The 18,839-nt window shown below is 41.9% G+C and overlaps 1 pseudogene; it reads left to right on the top strand.

Annotated features, from left to right (window-relative positions):
• The first annotated feature begins 6,640 nt into the window (after positions 1-6,640).
• Positions 6,641-6,957, top strand: LOC128833526 (histone H4-like; annotated as a pseudogene).
• The last annotated feature ends 11,882 nt before the right edge of the window (positions 6,958-18,839 follow it).

Genomic DNA, 18,839 nt, shown 5'->3' with positions numbered 1-18,839 from the left:
ACCTCAAAAAGGTTATTAGGAGTAAGCCTCCAGGGAATGGAAAAAGGGGCTGATCAGCAAAGAAAGCTTCATTGCAGAGGTTAGAAAATGTAGAAATAAAGTGAGAATTGCTAAAAGTCAAGCTGAATTAGCTCCTGCCAAAGAAATTAAAATTAATAAGAGGGGTTTTTTTAGTTATAAAATAATAAGAAAATAAAGATGGATGAGGTTGGGCTGCTAATATATATAAATATATATATATAGAGAGAGAGATACCTATCTCATAGAACTGGAAGGGACCCTCAAAGGTCATGGGAGTCTAGCCCTCTGCCTTCACTAGCAGGACCAAGTACTGATTGTGCCCCAGATCCCTAAGTGACCCCCTCAAGGATTAAACTCACAACCCTGGGTTTAGCAGGCCAATGCGCAAACCACAGAGCTACCCCTCTCCCCCCCATGCAGTCTTGATGGGAAAGAGATTAAAGATATCTAGGTATGGCCCAAAAACTAAATGAATACTTGGCCTCAATTTTCAATAAGGCTGATAATATGGAACGTAGCCATGAGGGCAGTATGGCTGATGGAAATGAGTGTCTAGAAGTGGAAATGACCAACTTTGAGGTAGAGGAAAATCTTAAAGAGTTTAATGCACTCAAATTGGTGGGAACCAGATAATTTCCATCCCAGAATACTGAAAGAACTGGCACATGAGATTGCTAGTTTGCTAGCAAGGATTTTTAATAATCTATATAGGGGTGGTACCATATGACTGGACATTAGTTAATGTTGTACCTATATTCAGGAAAAGGAAAAAAGTGATCTGGGCAGTTATAGACCTGCTAGTCTGACCTCAGAAGTATGCAAAGCTTTAGAACAAATTGTGAAGGAAAGAATAATTAAATTCACTGAGATAAATGGTAAAGGGATTGTAATGCAACTTGGGCTTACCGAAGGTTCATCGGGAGAATCTAACCTGATTTCCTTCTTTGAGAAAATAACTCATTCTTTTTATACTTGGATTTCAGTAAAGCATTTGACATAGTACCAAATAGGAATTAAATTAGGAAAGATGGGGATCAGTGCAAGAATTGTGAAGTGGATAAGAAAGTGGCTAAAGAGTAGAAGGCAATGGATTGTGCTGAAAGGTGAGTCATTGGACTGGAGGGAGGTTATTAGTGGAGTCCCTCAAGGATCTGTATTGGTACCAAGCTTACTTAATATTGTTATTAATGACTTTGGCACAAAAAATAGGAGTGTACTAATAAAATGTGCTGATACAAGTTGAGGAATTACATTAGTGGCTCATAGTCATCCTGCGGTCATCCCACACACCCAGGTCTCTCTTGTCCTCTGTTGCTTCCAGCTAATGAGCCCCCAGTTTGTAGCAGAAATTCTTATTAGGGCTGTCAAGTGATGAAAAAAATTAATCGCAAGATTAATCGCACTGTTAAACAATAATAGAATACCATTTATTTAAATATTTTTTGATGTTTTCTACATTTTCAAATACACCTCTACCCTGATATAACGCGACCCAATAGAACACAAATTCGGATATAACGCGGTAAAGCAGCGCTCCGGGGGGCTGGGGCTGCACACTCTGGTGGATCAAAGCAAGTTCGATATAACGTGGTTTCACCTATAACGCAGTAAGATATTTTGGCTCCCGAGGACAGCGTTATATTGGGGTAGAGGTGTAATATTAATTTATTAGCATAGCAAATACATATTTTATCTTCAAAGTTAATATTTAGATTACTAATAATTATGTCTAGAATATTATTTTAAAGACTCTTAAATGGAATAATTCTAATTTTGTGTTGTAGTATGCCCTCCCCTATATGTCAGAGCAATGCACACAAATAGGTGGAAAATCAGATAACTAGGTCAAAGGGGGAGGAAAAAAACTAATTTCTGATTTTCCCTTACAAGAAAAAAATACATGAAAATGAACTGCAGGTAACTTTTTTGGTATTTGTGTGCATATATCATGCTATTATATCACCCTAATGAGGAGAGCACCATCTGATAAGAGTCTCTCTTCTTCATGTGTGGTATTATAAGGATCACCTTTTCTGAAAGAAGGACCAAATATAATGAAATTGTGTATCAAGTGTCATGAGATCATCACAACCATAAAAGTGATTAACTACCCCCAAAATATGCCCAGATAACCTTAACCATGGAACGACTGCAGGAATCTAAAATGTCTAGTAAGATCTGCATGTAGCTTGATATTTGAAAAGGATACATCACCTCTCTCTCTTTTTATTTCTGACTGCTCCTTTATAAGTTGCAAAGTTTTCATGCATGCATTAAATCAACCAAGCATGGGACTTAACCTGCATTCCTTGTACATCCAAATCTCACCTTGAAGTCAGTGGGAGTTTGGGGTGAGCCAGAGAGACCACTGAAGTCAGACACAAAGTAATCAATGCTTATTGTCCATTTCCACATGGGAAAACCTCCATAATTAAAATGAAAAATGGTAGAAGTAGTAGTAGGCCAGGATGTCCTCTATGAACATGTTATTATTGATGATCATCATACAGTGCTTTGCATCCAAGGAGCACAAAGCATTACAGAAAACTGCAGGAATGGCCTTATAATATATGGAAAAGTTTATCACCATTAAACAAGAGCTCACGTTAAATCCCCCATGCACAAGTACAACACATTCAGGCCCCTAGGACCCAGTTGGTTTGCTGGCATGCACACATACACCAGTATGGATGGTTTGTTTGTCCTTTCATTTGTTTTTTTCTCACTCTTGTCTTAGGGGAGAAGCAACTTTAAAGCATGGGAGAGACAGACAGAGAGAGCATGACGCCCTATAATCCAACAAGTCAACTTCCCGAGCTCAAACACGAACTGATTTTTTTTTCTTCCCCCGCCTTATAAAAAAGAAATTGACTTTTGTTTGGAGTTTGTGAGAAGTGGGACTCGGGGCCCAGTCAATGGGGCTCCCCGCGGCGCAGGCTGAGTGGAGCCATCTCGAACCAGTCAGCCGCGGCACCAATTAATCCGCTCTTTGTCACAGCCCCAGCCTCAGCAGCAGCAGCGGCAGTGGCGGCAGCGGCAGCAACACATTTGCCCATTGTTCAGCCCTTCATGCAATGGGATTTACCCTTTCAAAGAACCAGTTTTGTCCCAAAGAGTTCGAGCGGAAGTTTCTCACTGACAATTTGCCCCAAATAGATAGATTTGTCAGCAGCAACCTTTAAAAGCAAAAAGCCACACCAGAAAAAAAAAAAAAAAAGGTGCATCCCTCTGTCTGTGGATCTGGCCTGGTGAGGTGAGCTAGGGACGCAGTCTGGCTCTGAGGTAGGGGAGAACTAAGCAGCCTGGATGGGGCGCTTGTTTGCCTCAAGACAGATCATGGGAAGGGTAAATGGCCTGGATGAGGCTCTTATTCATCTCCTGACAGATATAACAGGGAAGCTAACACGCTCCCAAGGCAGCAGAGTTCTGAAAGGCATCAGGAGAGGGTGTTCTTTTACGTGCTGTTGGCATGCTTGCTCCTCAGCATTACATTAGGCCAAGCAGGCTTTATGGACTCCAGAAACACCGGTGGCAGGGCTGGAGCAACAGGCCAGGCCCGGTTCTCCATTGCCCAGCCCCTGGGCTTGTCATTTACACTAGTGCCAACTGGATGTAAAATGCTACTACATCGGAATGGGAACACTTCCCACATGCAGTGCACTGGTGCGAATGACTGCCCAAGGGGCAGGGGCAGGGCAAAACAGCCTTGCAGTCTTTTTCAGGAGCAGGGCTGCTTCACTGTGCTGGGGCAGGTCTTCAGCTGCTGGTATAAATGGTCATAGCTCCCTTGTAGTCAATTTATACCAGCTGAGGATTTGCCCCCCTAAGGCTGCAAAACATAGCTATTTGCACCTGACAAGGTGAGCGGAGGAGTATACTCAGGCACACAGCCTAGCCCAGGAGAACAGGCCCAGTGGAGGGTAGCCTTTAGGAGCTGTGCCACCCTATCAAGCATACAGAAATGCACATGCTAGAGGAAGCGGGACTATCATCAAGGATAAAGTTTCAATAATCTCAGTTTAGAGCAACAGTTTGAGAGAGAGTGAAACACATGATTGATCTCACCAATGACTCCACCTCCCTTCCCATAACACCCTTTCCTGCGCATATAGAATCATAGAATATCAGGGTTGGAAGGAACCTCAGGAGGTCATCTAGTCCAATCCGCCTGCTCAAAGCAGGACCAATCCCCATAGCATGTTGGTGGATGTGATGCTTATGTGAGCTCTGTGATGCTGGAAATTAAAGCCCTCTATTTAATCCAGAAACTGCTGGGAGGGGTTCAATGGCCTGACTCATAGGATCAGCCTGTACATGCCAAGGAACTGTATCAAACCCAGGATTAGGCAAATGTACATGGAATTTGCCCAATTCCAGGAGCCCATCCTCAGCAAAGATGCCCAATTCATTGAATAATAAGTAGTTCTTTTGTAACAGGGGCCCTTATCCACAGCCCTTAAAGTGGATTGGGTCACGGGGGCAGGCAAGGGAGGGGGGGCTCTGTGTCACAAACCAAGCCAAGAAAACCAGAGATCTCTGAGACAGGCCCATGGCAGGCTGCCTCCCAAAGAGGGAGCAATAGAAATGTATCTAACCCAGCTATCCTGGCCCTACACTTTTGCAGGGAGCAAATGAAATCACATCATTGGGAGCTAACAAGTCTGGCTCTTCTGTGGGACCATTTCAAATCTACCAGAGATAAGGCAAGACAATCTACTTCATTCAAGACCATCAACACTTGAGCATTGCTTGACTTACAGTTAGCTATTTTATAGCACTCAAAAGTTTACTAGGAACTTCACAGAAGACTGAAAAATATGGGACCAAGTTCAGAGTGATGTGTACGATGGTGTCAACCCCTTTACACTCACTTAAGATCACGTATGCCTACTCTTTTGGTGGGTAATAGAATGTCAGTGGGTGTAACTTATAAAATGTGAGGTGTTAAATGATGTTTGGGACGGCTTTAACTAACGCCTTCTTTTGGCTCCACAATGGGCAAGTTCCACTCCTTCAAAGCAGTCGTTCTCAACCAGGGGTACACGTATCTGCAGATGCACACAGAGGTCTTCCCGGGGGTACATCAACTCATCTAGATATTTGCCTAGTTTTACAACAGGCTACATTAAAAAGCACTAGTGAAGTCAGTACAAACTAAAATTTCATACAGACAATGACTAGTTTATACTGCTCTATATACTATACACTGACATGTAAATACAATATTTATATTCCAATTGATTTATTTTATATTATATGGTAAAAATGAGAAAGTAAGCAATTTTTCAGTAACAGTGCGCTGTGACACTTTTGTATTTTCATGTCCGATTTTGTAAGCAAGTGGTTTTTAAGTGAGGTGAAACGTAGGGGTACGCAAGACAAATCAGACTCCTGAAAGGGGCACAGTAGTCTGGAAAGGTGGAAAGCCACTGCTTTAAAGCCTCTTGCACCTCAGTAGAGCAGGTTTAAGTGAAAATATGGCTCTCAGAGTAAGCATGGGTGTGTGTCTAACTTAGACCTCCTTATGCTTGTGAATTTGGTCCACAGCACCTGTCCCCAAAAGCGAACAGTCTAAATACTAGAGTTGACAAAATGGGAGGATGACAAAAGGTAGGAAGGGGACAGGCTGAGGAAGGGCAAGCGTTACACAGCAGTGCAATCATGTGGTCGCTCAATTTAAGCATATCCACCTTGGGGTGGTTCTTTTCAGTTTCATTGTTGTTGTTTGGTTGGCGTGGATGGGAGGGTTGATTTTTTTAAACCTCACTCGGGCTCAATCCAGTGAGATGCTGAGCATTTCCTGAAAGGTGAGAAGTGCCCTTAACTCCCAGGGCACTGAGTATCTCAGAGGATCAGGCCGCCCTTTTGAATTTTATAGCAAGTCCTGCATTTTCAAATATTGTTTTGGTTAAAATCATCGAGATATGGGGCTGTGTCTCTTGGAGAGACCTGGACTTTGGGCCTCTAGACATGGAAAATCCACCTAAGGATGGGGTCCAGGGAGGTTGCAGTGGTCCAAGGCATCCACAAGCTCTGCTAGTGGCACCGGCTAGCACAACTCCAAATGCGGTCAGGACACCCAGGAGAGATGCTTATTCCACATCTCTCGTGGGGAAGCTCCACTAGTGGGATTTCTATGGAAGTCCAATGGTAAATTAAAGCTGCCTTCCCCTGGCAGAGCACTGGAAAACAGCCCCTGCATGCATGAGGGGAAACCAAGCTCATGAAGTTAACATAAGCAGAGCTGTACTTTGCTCATCAGGTGATGGCTTTGCTTATGATCTCTTATATACCAGAAATACAAACAGTTGGTTTTTACAGTGTGCAATAATTCCACTGCAGAGCAGCAGTTGATTTCTTATTGTGACGCTGGCAAACCAGGTGCCACCTCATGCCAAGGGCCCCATGTCTCAACTGAACACTGACAAATACAGAGCTAGAATTAGTCTGGCTCACCTGTGTGTTAGTATGGTCAAAACAGGTATTAGAGTTATAGAAATGTGCTTAGTCTTTAGTCTGTATTGAATGCTTGTATGTTGCCGCATGTATTAATCTCACTTAACATCTGTATCTCATATTGTAAGGTGAGCATTTCCATTATCGTTGTGTGTGACTTGATTTCGCCATGTCTGGTGGCGGTAAGGGTGGTAAAGGCTTGGAGAAGGGAGGTGCCAAGCGCCATCGTAAAGTGCTTCTGGATAATATCCAAGGTATTACCAAGCCAGCTATTCGTCGCTTGGCTCGACGCGGTGGGGTGAAGCGTATTTCGGGATTGATCTACGAAGAGACCCGGGGAGTGCGGAAGATGTTCTTGGAGAACGTGATCTGCGATGCTGTCACTTACGCTGAACATGCAAGCGAAAGACTGTAATGGCTATGGATGTGGTTTATGCCCTGAAGCACCAGGGTCGTACTCTCTATGGTTTTGGCGGCTAAATGGGTCACTAAAGTCAACAGGATAAGCCTCTGTAACTGTGTAAATCACCAGACAGGCGAGAAGCATGAACTAGTGTGAAACAATAGGCTGAAACAGAAGGTGTGCGAAAAAGGCCCTTCGACACCAGACAAACGATTGTGGCGCATGACAGGACAAAAGACTTTGTCGATTGCTCTCCCCACTCTCAGCCCCCATGAAGAGGCAATATGCCAGTATCTGCAACTTGTAGCAGAAGAGGGGAAGGAAGAAAAAGCCCTAACAAGGAGGAACTATATATTTATACCACTTGGACTGTGAGAGGCAAGGATTACTAAACATAAGCAAAAGATCCCCAGAGCTTAGCCTGGGTTAGCCCTAAGGGACATATAGAGCTTGCTTATTAGAGAAGCTTCTATCGCCTTTTGAAAATTAAGACTGTAACTCATTTGTGTGTATATGTTTACCTGCTTTAACCTTGTAAATAACTCTCTTGTTTCCTTTTCCTAGTTAATAAAGCTTTAGATAGTTTATTGTAGGATTGGTTACACGGATTGTCTTTGGTGTAAGATATATCATGCAACTGAGCTGGGTTAAGTGACTAGGCTTTTGGGACTGGGAGTAATCTGAATTTATCACAAAGGCAGGTTTACCTGGGTGGTGAGATGGATCAGAGCGCCGAAGAGGATTGTCTGTGACTCCATGTTAACGTTGTTATAGTGCCTGAGGAGTTTACAGCTGGTAACATCTGAATATAGAACTTGCAACCAATTTGGAGTTTGTGTCTGAGATAGGTACGCAGGATCTTATGCCACTGCAGGGTAGCTTGACACTCATGTGTAAGATGTGAAAGGAAAGAACTTGTTCTTTGCTCATCCATCAGGTGATTAGGTACTTAACCTCATATAGGGAATATCTCTAGGTGGTGTCTAACAAGACTTCAGCAGTTTGAGCCACTACTTGCTGCAGATGACAATACAATAGTATTTAAACAAACGTATCTGACAACAGAAAACTGGTTAATTACCAAGCAGTGGTTTTGTAGTTAATTCTCCCTGTACATGTTCAGTATTTTGTCCATTTTTAAAAGGGTTTTATAAACCGTTATTTAAAATTTAGGACAGTCCCCTCTGAACCTCACCAAAGGCTCTTACGCAAAGTAAGCTGCCACAGGGTAAGAGGGAAGGTGCTCTCATGGATTGGTAACTGATTGAAACAAAGAGTAGGTATAAATGGTCAGTTTTCAGAATGGAGAGAGGTAAATAGTGGTGTCCCCCGGGATCTGTTCTGGGACCAGTCCTATTCAACAGATTCATAAATGATCTCAAAAAAGGAGTAAACAGTGAGGTGGCAAAATTTGCAGATGATATAAAATTACTAAAGATAGTTAAAACCCAGGCAGACTGCGAAAAGCTACAAAAGGATCTCTCAAAATTGGGTGATTGGGCAACAAAATGGCAGATGAAGTTTAATGTTGATAAATGCAAAGTAATGCACATTGGAAAGCATAATCCCAACTATACATATAATAAGATTGGGACTTTTCAGCTTGGAGAAGAGACGGCTACGGGGAGATATGATTGAGGTCTATAAAATCATGACTAGTGTAGAGAAAGTAGATAAGGAAGTGTTGGTTATCTTTTCACATAACACAAGAACTAAGGGTCATCCAATGAAATTAATAGGCAGCAGGTTTAAAACAAATAAAAGGAAGTATTTCTTCACACAACACACTGTCAACCTGTGGAACTCCTTGCCAGAGGATGTCGTGAAGGCCAAGACCAGGAACAGGGTTCAAAAAAGAACTAGATAAATTCATGGAGGATAAGTCCATCAATGGCTATTAGCCAGGATAGGCAAGAATGGTGTCTCTAGGCTCTGTTTGCCAGAAGCTGGGAATGAGCGACAGGGGAGGGATCACTTGATGATTACCTGTTCTGTTCATTCCCTCTGGGGCACCTGGCACTGGCCACTGTCGGAAGACAGGATACTGGGCTAGATGGACCCTTGGTCTGACCCAGTAGAGCCATTCTTATGTTCTTACGTTAACCATCTTCTTAGTTGGAACAAAAAGTATTTGTTAGAACAAAAGATGTCATCTCCAATTTTGACTCTTTGTAACTAACTGAAAAGTAATAGCTGTATACTATAGTGCCAGGCAACTGTGCTTTCACCCGGCTAGCACTACCCCAAAGCAGAATAAATATCAAAAATGGTTAACACTAAAAATATTAGTATTAATATTTATAAAAATACTCTCTGCGTGTACGTCACCATATTACATTAAACCATATTTATTGCCATTACACCATCCACACTCACCCTGAGAGGATGTTTAAATATACTATATATTGCTATACACAGAATCATGCCACAAGAGAAAGAACTATCCCATGATTCCCAGCACCGTTTACACTGATCTGTGTTTCACTAGGAGAAGGATCTCCCCCAACAAAGAGGTAAAATATTTGAAGGTTCTCAGCCTTTATCATGTGAGCCACATCTTGCTAAAGAGACTGTCTCATGCACCATCTTCCCTCCCATTCCCAATAACCTAGAGCTCCTTCATTTGTGTTTGTAGTCACAAAATATCCCTGGGATAGCTACAAAAAACTGTGCACATGGAAAAGTAACATTGGGAAAGTCTTTAATATATATCTGTAGCTTCTTTTAAAGCAATTTAGCAGGTGAAATCAGCCAACTCTCTGCAGTCCACCAGCAAGTCCTCCAGGAACCACAGTTTGAGAGTCCCTGAAACAGATCACAAGTACAAAGAAGCAGTGTCCAAGACTTCAGAAGAAGGCAAACCCTGCGTGACCTCATAAAGCACCCAACCAATATTGCAATGCAGTACATGGTGCTATTTTCTTCCTGGCCTTGCTGGTGATCACTTTACAGCCTGAAGCATGTGATTTGTGTTCTATGAAGCGAGTGATCATCTGTATTTTAGCCTGCGTAGCTATAAACATTGCTAATGATCACACAATTGTAAAACCCTTTCTAAAATCCAGACACAGAAATTGACTTCATCTGTTCAAGCAGCCAAGAATGCCATACGCTGGCTCTGTGCTTCCTACGGGAATATTTATTTGTGTTGGTTCTAAATTCACTGCCCTAACTAGACACTTTGGGCCACATCCTCAGCTACTGTAAATAGACACAGCTCTGTTGAAATCAATGGAGCTGCACCTATTTACGACAGCTAAGGATCTGGCCCTTTGGAAGGACCTTCTCTGTTGGCATTATGCCGTGTATTCTGTGATTGCCTAAGAGATCCAGTTATTAATATGTTTCTGCAGCCAACTCTGTGAAACCAGTCCACAAGACAGAAAAATCCTAGGCTAACCTATATAAAACAGGGCCATATTTGACACAACCCCCTCCCGCACCCACACCAAAAAAAGAACTTAGGGCTTAACCATGTTGCTTTAACGCATTTGTACAATGATTTTTGAAAAGCTGAAGTGTGGCTGCAAACCACATGGACCACTTGTAGTCAGTTATCTTTTCTTCACAGTTTAAAAGTATAGTATTTGAACGTTTCCCATATCAGAGTGCATTGGGCCTGACCCTGATCTCACACTAGTTTTACACCAGTGTAACTCCATTGACTTCAGTTGAGTTATTCCTGATTTAGGTACCAGTGCCAGATCAAAATTAGGCCCATTCTCTCCAAAGTGAACGTAACTATTAGATTACTAAAATACTTGGATTTACTTCTAACATATAAATCAAGATGCTAATTAGAACAGCTTTACTAGGGATTTTTGCTTCACGTTGTCCTGATGGGGTCAGGTACCAATGTGGGCATACAAGACAAGCCTGCCATTTCCTTGTATAAAGGCATATGGGATTAATGGAGGTTTTTGTTGATGCAAGTGAATTTGGGCTGAATTGCCTGCACTGCTTCATCTATGAATAAAGATAATGAGAGAATGTTCAATGACTAGAAAACTTTGTTAGTGTGGCCAGTCTTTTCCTAGATATCACTCCCCCACCCCCTTTATGCACAGTATGTTATATATCCTCACTCACTATAAACATACACTTATTAGATATACGTATAGTGCAGGGGTCAGCAACCTTTCAGAAGTGGTGTGCCGAGTCTTCATTTATTCACTCTAATTTAAGGTTTTGCGTGCCAGTAATACATTTTAACGTTTTTAGAAGGTCTCTTTCTATGAGTCTATAATATAGAACTAAACTATTGTTGTATGTAAAGTAAATAAGGTTTTTAAAATGTTTAAGAAGCTTCATTTAAAATTAAATTAAAATGCAGAGCCCCCCAGACTGGTGGCCAGGACCTGGGCAGTGTGAATGCCACTGAAAATCAGCTCACATGCCGCCTTTGGCACGCGTGTCATAGGTTGCCTACCCCAGTATAGTATATATAATGATCATACTTATAGGATATATGATCATCTAATATAGTAATCAGTTGATTCAACTGAGCATGCCCGGTAAAGAATGATTAATTTTAATACCTTATCATTGGCACCTGCTGGAAATTGTCTCAGATACGTATAACCTTGTGTTTTGTAGCTTATTACTTGATAGATAACCAGAGGGAATGTGTTCACTGAAAACAAATGAAGTAAAAGAACGACCAAAGATATTGAGATATAGTCACTGGAACCCCTATAATGAAAAAAAGCCATCAACCACAGATCGAATCAGAGCAGTATCAACAAGAACATTGTGCCAATTATACAAATGTAATAATAAATAAGATTAAATTTTGCATATTCTGTGGGCAGGGATAGTATTTATAGGGCAACCTTAATCAGCATATCCACTTACCATTTTTCCAGTCAGAAACTTTTGTTTTTCTCAGATGAAGAAAACACTTGACTTGCATCAAAAGACTTTTGGCCAGATATTCTGAACATGCCCCAGAGGTGATTAACTAAATGTGAAAAATCAAGTTTTATTTAATTCATGATCATCTAATCTGATTTCCCACATAGCACAGGTCATAGAATTTGACCTAGCGATTCCTGTTCACATTAATAACAGTTCAATTTAACTTGTTTTGATTTTGCCTAGAAGCATGATTACTGGTCAGCAAGGGATGCAGGAAGTGATGGTCACTACCAGGCTCTGCTTGAGAGAATATTTAGTGCGAGGCAGCAGCTAGCCAGCTTCCCTGCCCACCAAGAATGGAGAAAGCATGACCATAGTGAGGCGGCTGCTGATGGCCTTTTGTCCCATTTAGACTCACACACCTCCACTTCATGCTACTTCCCTGTGCACTGTCACACAGCAGAGACTCCCATTCTTCCCACATTAAACATCCCACCCCATAAGTATTCCTCCCTCACATGCCTGGTTCTCTGACATACTCCAGCATGCGCACTCCCTTTGAGACACATGGCTCCTTCTACTGCAAGGCATACATCCCCCCTGTGAAAAACACAGTCTATTGTACTGTCTAGCTAGCTGGGCTTGAGCTGGCCCAAGATTGTAGAAGGAACTCCCACAGGAATTGAGGTCCATCCTTCTGCTCCAAGTGCAATGTGCAGCTCTTGGAATTTGCCTCCTCTAACATAAACATACCGCAATGTGCGTATAAATTCCAAAACAGATCAGTCCATTACACACCTTTCTCCCCCTGGAGAGAGTAGGAGAGAACAAACACATGACAGATATTCATTTTGCCACCAACGTTCCATAATACACTTAGTCCAGTGCCAGAATAAGGGCCTGTCCCCCAGTCTCAGATTTCAGCCACAAAATTTGAGGTACCCTAAAAACTGATTAGAAAACCAGCAAAAATAGAAAGCAGGAAAGAGGAAGAAGTTTCTCCTGCACAACAGCACAAGCATTTTAAAATAATTTAAGAAATTCTGCAACACAAGGCACTAAGTGTTTTGGGTTGTTGTTTTTTTAAACCATCTGGCAACTTATTGGGGCTCTTCAGGGCTCCAAGCTGGCCAAAGTTTCCTAAGAGAAGCCAAAGTTTCCTCAGTAACCCACCCATAGGAGAACTTCAAGAAGGCTGAGAATGGTCACATAGACGTGTTGCTAGGCAACACCTTGACTGTCCTAGGTGGCAGCCATATTGGATGAGATAATTTATGCTGAGTGTTGGAAAGATTAAAATAGTTATTATTCAGTGTGAGTTACAGAGCTAGTGTATTACGCTGAACATACAAAGTATAATCCTCCAAAATGAATATCTGTCGTCATGGGGCAGGGGCTTTCAAAAAGAAGGGAGCAGAAAGAAGTTTTAAAACTATAATAAGGCTAATGAAAAGCATTGTTGCCACTCCACAACTAAGGCAAAATATGACTAAAGGACAAAAATTGAAGACTAAGAGGGACATCAAATTCAGCCAAATACGGAACATAGGAAGTGAACTGAGCTACAGAAGTTCTGGAGTACAGTGAAGAAAAATGTCAAAGAAAGCATGTGCCTCCAGTTGTAGAAGCTGAAGTTATAACCTCTACCAATACAACAAACAACACTCTGCTGTGTCCTGGAGAATCTGTACTTTGGCCTGCCATGATTGCTGAAGATATAAATGAACGGTCTGCTCACAAAACTCCTTATTCAGTCCAGGGTGACACTTTTGCAATGGTCACCATTCAAATCTTTGCCATCCCTTGCATGAGCCGTTTACTACAATTGGTAAGTGACTGTGTGGAATGTTGTTTGAGGGTTGCTGTATATTTTTCCTTTCGTCCAGACTTATATTGGGGTTTTCTTGTCATCATCCAATCGCCTTTGGGAAATTCTTACGAAATGCTTTGAAAGAAATGAATGATCAAATTCCTTTCCCAGGTAGTAAAATGAATGGGGATTGTTGGTGGAGTAACTTAAGTAACTTAAGGTTGAGGTGTAAATGGAAGGGGGGCTGGTGGGTGGAAGCAGCCACAACGCTCAGAGTGGACGTAGGAATCCAGGAGACCTTAATCTAATCCCTCTACGTACCAGCTCCCCTTTATAGGCCACATTCCCCGCATGCACAGATCTCAGTCCTATGGGAGATGTGGGGTAGCCGTTTCCATCTGATACCCCCAAGGAAGAAGTGAATTGGGTGTGGCTTCCCCTGGGCTAATCCACTGTTAAAGAAGTTCTGGCTTCCCCCAATGCAGAAAATGGCTCAGTCTTTTTCCTCATCACCTCCATAAAAAGGAGAAGGGATAGGTTATGCGTGCCTGATCCTGCCTATCTGCCCCAGAAAGAGATATGAGAGCCCGACTTTCCAGTGAAGTCCACCACACACAAACACAGCCACCCATGAAGGCAGATTCTCATAGACTAATCATGCTCTTCCTCAATGGAAAGGAAAAGGAAAAAAAACTACCTGTTGTAACCTGAACCTCTTTCCTCCATACTCCTCTCCCCAGCAATGGAACTTTTTTCACTCCAGATATTTAAGGCTCATTTCAAGTTAATAGCTAATAAGGATAAGGTCAAGGGGGCTGGAGGAGGGCATTTGGTTTTAACATGAGTTGCTCTTAGACACCATCAGAGGAAAGAATATTGCTGACAAATAACAGAGAGCCCTGTTATAGCTCAGCAGAGTCAGAAATCACTTTTATAAGAACTATGTTATGCTGAAGGGCAATAAAAAATTTGATGAAAAGTTTATTAACCCCAATTTCATACTATAATAGCTATTTCTTTATACTCCCCAAGCAGGAACTACAATATGATACATATACATATAGTTCATTATTATCCATTAATAATGCCCATTACTGCAAATCTTTTCTCACAACATAAGAATGGCCATAGTGGGTCAGACCAAAGGTCCATCTAGCCCAGTACCCTGTCTTCTGACAGTGGCCAATGCCAGGTGCCCCAGAGGGAATAAACAGAACAGATAATCATCAAGTGATCCATCCCCTATCGCCCATTCCCAGTCCTATTTATTTCAATGGGACTTGACCCAAAAGTTTGCAAAATTGGCCCCTCCTACAACAACTTTTTGTGCCCAATAATATACTATATAATTATTGCACAAGAGGAATAGATTCAAGCAGTGACATGAGCATCCACAAGAATGACAATTTTATCTGATACTCAACTTTTCTTCAAATTTCTTCTTGAGTTCCCCACCCCCTCCAAGAATTATGGGAAGTGATCTGTAAATGTACTTATCAAAAGAGTGGTTTGCTATTAAAATATCATTCAATGTATTAATAACTCTGACCATAGATGGGGGAAAGGAATGTCATATGTTACAGAAAATTGCTTGATTCAATAAGATTTCCAGATTCTTTAATTAGCAAGTCTTTCTTCTGTGATTGCTCACAATTTTAGTGTAAGTGTCCAAGGATGCACAATTCTGCCTGTATGAATAACTAGAATTTCGGCACATTCTTCTTATGGTTTAAAAGAACTGTTACTCATTAGGTTACATTATTTTAGATCAAGAGATTACACACACAATTTTTAAAATCTTAAATAAAATATACACGTTCTCTGCTAATAGAGCAATGTAATGAAATTGAATTTATACATTTTCACATACACAGTTACAGCCATAAACTTGCTCTAGTGAGTGCAGCTGTTTTCTATAGTAGTGACACATCTTCCACAGGTAACTTCAGCACTATCATATATAGGAAGGCAATGAAGGAATGTAGGCTATTTGCTGAATATTCCTACCTAGAGGGTTGTGAAGTAATCACACTTTGTGGTCAGTTTTGCTTATCTTCCTCCTAAATAAAATATCCAGTTAAAGAATAAGGATGAAATGTATTAGTGTTTTAAGGGTTAAAGATTTAAGTGCTTTAATCCATTCCCACCTCAGTCAAAAATTCACACTATTGTCTGCAATCTTGGAGAAGTCTCTTTACCTCCTGTTGGTGCAGTTAAGGCAAAGTAACTTTGGAGGTAAACAGAGAGATCTCACCCAGGGACTTCTATGAGAATAACTATCCAGTCCTGCTCTGGCTGAAATAATTGGAGTTTGGCTTTTACCTTGAAAGCCAGCAGAGTCACACCCTAAATCTTTCTGAGCACTACCCTGAAATATATAAGAGAAACAATAAAGAGTCCTCAGAGAAACAAAAGAAAAGTTAAATTATTTAATTGATATCAGCTATTGGAATTTCCAGTGACCACGACTGAAAGCATTGAGAAGTGATAGAACTCTACAGTATATCGAAGGGGCTATCTCACCCGCTCGCAGTTAAGGTACAATGGTTTGTGCATATTTTTAAAAAGGGGTTAACACTTTATCTGTTCTTGTTGCCTGCAATTTGTGTTCTACCTTCTCGTGATCACAACACAACGATCAAGACACCGTCAGCCCGAAAAGGCTGGGTGCTGTGAACTTGGCGAAGATGAAAAAGTTGATTTTATTGTACCTGCCAAGCAGTGTTACATAAACTGTAAGAAACCCCATTCCAAAAATGTAAATGTCTGCGAGTATGCATGGTTTTGGAAAGGCAAAAGCCTTTGCCCGTAGTGTCAACGTTTCCAGTTTAAACAAACAACGTAAGTCTGCCTGAAATGTCTTGGGTTGCATTCTAAGGAACACGCACAATCAGGAAAGTGAAAATCCTGCTTTAATGTGCTTAACTAGGCAGGCAGGAGTGCTTATGGCCTGCTCATAATAGACCAGTATAGTGTAGGTGCCCTCTGCTATTGATGTCTGAGGGAGGAATAGTTTTGAGCTATTCGACTTCATTTGTATCTGACATCTGCAGCTACTCGAATCTTTTATGTTCCAATCTGTAACTCCTAGACTCTCTGTCTACCTTGAACTACATTCTACCCTGGCTTGCACTCAGGTAACCCCACTGGAGTCAAATATGGGTAGAACTGGGGCCCTGCATGTTTAGGCTATTTAGACATAATACAAGTGGTTGAAACGCCTACTGCATGGAATTAATAACTAGGTGGGATTGGAATGAAAGAAAGTCTTGCTCTAGATGACTTGATCGATCTATTTGTTGCTTTGGGTCTCTCCTAATACGTTCCCCATATGATTTAATTAACTTAACATTCCCATTTGGGTGTCTCTAAATAGTACAGTGTCATTTTTGGTTTATGCTGTTGGATGCGTCTCCCTGTTATTGACATATCAGGCACAAAAATAGAGAGCAGAAAGTGATGACTATGATTTCAGTATACAAAACTGGGGAATAATTATTGCTAGACGTGAAGAGAGAAAATACAATGGTGTGTGTGTGTCCCATGTAAGGCATGGAAACAGAATACCTCGATTAGGCTTTGGGACGATTTATTCAGCTATCACATTCTGAAGCTAGTCTACGGTCAACAAATGAAATATCAATAACGGTAAGAAAACCAGGGAAGGTTACCCGAACAAGAAAACAGTGTGCTGCTCAGTAACATTACATAGATTTCAAAGCTGCTCGGCGATTTCAGAATCTGGTCTTGGATCCTACCGAACATCAAACCTAAAATCAAATTGATTTCTGATCGGGTTCCCATGCCTAAATGCACACCGTCCTCCCAACTTTTCGGGCGGATCCTTCTGCCTATTTGCCGCTGTGGAGTATCTGCTCTGACCTTGATCAAGAGTTTTCAAACACAGAAAGAAGAGCTTTTAAGTCACAATCAGTATATAGTTGCTAGGTTTAAACCATGCTGCCTTGGTTTGCATTTCTCAGCTTCCTCCTTTCTTCTACACTAAATCTAGGTGCCTTTCTAGGTTCCTTATCCAGGGTTGGTGGGTTTTTGTGTCCCCCCTCCCCCTTTAGTCTCCTTGCTAATCTGACTCGGTTTCACAATAATAAAGCTGTGGTCCCAAGTCAAATGCAAACTATTGACACTTTAACAAAAGTAGGTTTGATCATGCTGAAATCTGGGATTTTAGCTTGTGCTTTTCAGACTGCCCACTCAACCCCACATGTAAAATCGGGCTGTGATCCCCAGAACAGCAGGTTTAGTGACTCTTCTGCACATGTGTGACGATGCCAGCCGTTCTCTGATGCTGGTTCATTTCTACCCGTTTCTCGTGGGTTTCCCCAGACGGATATGTACAGAAAGGCGTTGTCACGTGTTTGGTGTAATAGAGATACCCACCGGTGGGCTAATGACCTGGGGTTTACATTCCTGCCACTAGAACCGGCAGAAATTAAGTAACCTGAATCACCTAAGGGGTTGATCACAAACAAAACTTTCCCCTTTCAAGTAAGGGATTTGCTCCAAAGCCTGAGGAATAAATACGCCATGACCAATTTGATACAGCCAGCGACCCCTCTCGTTCTGTCGTTAGGGAATTGTCGCAGATTTAATTGAATTTGCTGACTGCTGATACACAGCAAGATCTGTGGCGCCCAGGGCTAAGAACATCCCCCTACAAGCAAGTAAAACAATGTTAGGAGCCCTTTAAATCTCCCAGCCCCGATGGGGATGAAGGATGATAGCCTAGGAGAAGGAATTACCTAAACCGCCAAACAAAAACCACACACCTGGCAGAGGTTAACAAGATCTTGCGCAATAAGCAGCTGCGAGAGCCTCCGATTTTGATTTAAACCAGTATTAATCTCGTAACAGATAAAGAGAGGCCTGAGAAGGATACCCATAGCCAGCCCCGCCCCCGCCCTTGGTAGGTGCGGGATGGACAGGTTCTCTGGTTTTAAAAACAACTGGGCCTCCACCCACCCAACTCACTCCTCCTTCTCAGGCCTGTCTCTTGCCCATAAACAAGGCCCAGTGCATAGCTGGCAAAGGATCGTCCGCTTACCTTGTGTTAAAGCCAAGTTTTATCCCCAGGGACGGGCCTTCAATTGACACCTTTATATTCAGAAAGTGATCACATCTCTTTCATCAACGCAAGCCCCCCTCACCCGAAGACACACCTCACACTCCAGCAACTGGGCGGGGGGAATAAAGGGAAATCGGATTTTGAGAACAGCCCAATCTCACTTGTAAAAAACCCGCTTTTATTACAGGAGAGGCGCAATGCGCTCACAC

This window comes from Malaclemys terrapin, chromosome 3 (assembly GCF_027887155.1).
Source record: "Malaclemys terrapin pileata isolate rMalTer1 chromosome 3, rMalTer1.hap1, whole genome shotgun sequence".
Lineage (NCBI taxonomy): Eukaryota > Metazoa > Chordata > Testudines > Emydidae > Malaclemys > Malaclemys terrapin.
The sequence above is the reverse complement of the archived record's forward strand: the minus strand, read 5'-3'. Positions and strand labels throughout refer to the sequence as shown.